The sequence below is a fragment of the Gavialis gangeticus genome, unplaced genomic scaffold (assembly GCF_001723915.1).
Source record: "Gavialis gangeticus isolate Ggan-Ray unplaced genomic scaffold, GavGan_comp1, whole genome shotgun sequence".
Lineage (NCBI taxonomy): Eukaryota > Metazoa > Chordata > Crocodylia > Gavialidae > Gavialis > Gavialis gangeticus.
This window is the reverse complement of record NW_017729034.1, coordinates 47,245,348-47,247,982: the sequence shown is the minus strand read 5'-3', so window position 1 is coordinate 47,247,982 and position 2,635 is coordinate 47,245,348.

Here is a 2,635-nt window from a genome sequence, read left to right as displayed (position 1 = left end):
GATCCTCACTGACCCTTGGCCTAGGTGCACCTCCCCTGGGGCCTGAGGAGGTCTCAGTGGGGGGGCTGCTCAGGAAAAAGGAGGCAAAGAATTCATTAAATATGTTAGCTTTGTCATCTGGCGTGACGACCAAATTTCCTAGTGTGTCTTGCAGGGGCCCCATGTTACTCAGAACCTTCTTTCTGCCCCCATGTATTTAAAAAAGGACTTCTTGTTGTCCTGGATCCGGGAAGCTAGTCCCAGTTCCATCTCCACCTTGGCCTTCCTGACTGCCCCCCTGCATCCCCGAGCAACTTCAGTATAGTCTTCCCTGGTGATGGCCCCTCCCTTCCATTGGGTGTACGCCTCCCTTTTAGCTAGGAGACATTCCTGGATGCTTTTGGTGAGCCATGGGGGCTTTTGCACCCTCATGCTCCCTTTGATCCATGTTAGGACTACCTCCCTTTGGGCTTGGAGGATCGTCTCCTTAAGGAGTGACAACTTTTCTTGGATACCTGACTCCCCTCCCCTCCAGGACTTCAGTGCCTCCCTGACTATTCTCCTTAGCTCTGCCCTCCTGAAATCGAGGTCTGCTGCCTTGCTTCAGGCCTTTGCCACCTTGCGCTGGATGATGAATGCCAGCAGGCAATGATCACTGTCACCTGTTGTTTTTGCTATCTCAACTCCTAATGGATATTTATTTCAGAAGCTTACTTCTTTGATGACTAGAAATCTTCTAATTCCTAGCCTAAAATTATTCATAGCATGCGTATTCCCATTTTTTCTTGTGCCAATGTTGTCTTATAGTTTGAGGGGAGGGGGGTCCTCTCCTTTGTGTTTGCTTTCCTGCTATTTTTATATCATACCACTCTTTTCCTTCACTTTTCTAAACAGGTCAGATGCTTATAGTCTCCTTTTGAAAAATAAAATCTCCATTACCCTGTTCAATTTAGTAAAACTTCTCATATGCTACTTTGAATTAATCTTCCATGACTATAGGCAACCAGAAATGTTCATAGTATTCCAAATAGGAACTTGCAAATTTTTTGTTCAGTGCTCTTAATAATTCTCTACACCCTTATATATCCTAGGATCATAAATTCCCTTTTTGTGCCCACTTCATAAAATGATTCATGAAATAGATCAGTTAATACATTCAGTTCTTTTTCCTCCCCTATTTTCCAGCACGTGACTTGGCAGCTTATAGCAGAAATTCTCTTAATTTCTAAGGGTGCAAACTGGCATTCACCACACCTGGTCTAGACAGAGAGCAGCACATGCAGCCATTCTCTGTAGGAATCTTAAGGTAAGAAACTCAAAGGCAAAGGAGGGATTGAGAAGATTGTGGGGCTGACAGGTCTCGGGGGTGGGGAGCTCAGCAGTCCAGTGGAGGGTTGGTGGGGCAGGAGGAGTTGGTTGCCTGGTCAGATGGAGAGCTGGGAGATTAAAAGTAGGACAATAATTGTTGGGGAGTAGGAATAGCAAACTGCAGGGCTGGGATAAGCAGCCTGGGTTTCCCAGCCCTGGGGCTGTTCTGTGAACATGTGCAAGTATTCTCTAAATCAAGTTAACCCCTACCTTGATCTAAGTGAGTGCACTTCCTGAAGTGCACTAATTTAGACCATTAGCACAATTTTTTTTACTGATTTAAACCCTCCAAATGTCTGCACAAGTGCATATTTTAGATCAACCTAACCCTAGTGTCGTAGGGAATTGAAGTGCCCTGCTCCTAAAGAAGGACAGGTGTGGGTTGCCGGGGCAACCCTAGAGGTCAGCTGACTGGAAGGGGGCAGGGCCTGGCCTATATAAACAGCCTAGGCTGAGGCCATAGGCAGTTCTCCTCTGGCAGCTGACAGAGTAGGAGCTCTGTGGAAGCAGGCAGTTCCCTGCTAACATCAAAGGGTGATGGAGCTCTGCGGGAGTGTTGCAGCCCATAAGAACTAGATGGCCTGAACAGCTTCAGTTGAGGACTGGGTGGAGCAGAGCCTGGTAGGGTTTTGAATGATGGCAAGCCCGAGGGCTTAGAAATTGTGTTTTAGCCAGATGGCTTAGAGTTTTTTGCAGCCTAGGGGCTTGAGTTTTTGGTTGTTTGTTATTACACCGGAGGACCGGGTGAGGCTGTAGGGGTTGGAGGAAGCCTCATGGGAGCTCCCCAGTAGTGGGGGGGGTTCCTGGTGCTGGAGAAGATACTGTGTTTTGGGGTGTCCCGGCCCCAGTGTGGGCAGAAGTGGGAGGAGCCCAGTGCAGGTGCAGGCAGGAAGCCCCAGTAGGGCACAGAACCCAGAAAAGGGGTCTGAGGGCCAGGTAAGGCTGAGGCCGCCTGAGCCCCAATTGTGGGAGGCCCAGTGTGGGCACATGCAAGAAGGTCCCAGTGTGGGCGGGACCGCGGAGACAGGCCCCAGTGTGGGCAGGAGTGTGAGTAGAGCCCCAGGGAGGGCTAAAGCCCAGGGGGGGCGAGACAATCACACATTGGAAGAAGGCCCTGGAGAGGGGGTGAGCACATTGGGAGAAGGCCCCGGAGAGGGGGCGAGCACATTGGAAGAAGAGGGAGATAAGCCCAGAGGGCGTCCGCAAGGACGCAGGCAATAGCAAGCGACTCAACAACGTCCATAACATCTGAGAGGCTTGGGGCATGGTATAAGGGGAGGTAGGAGCC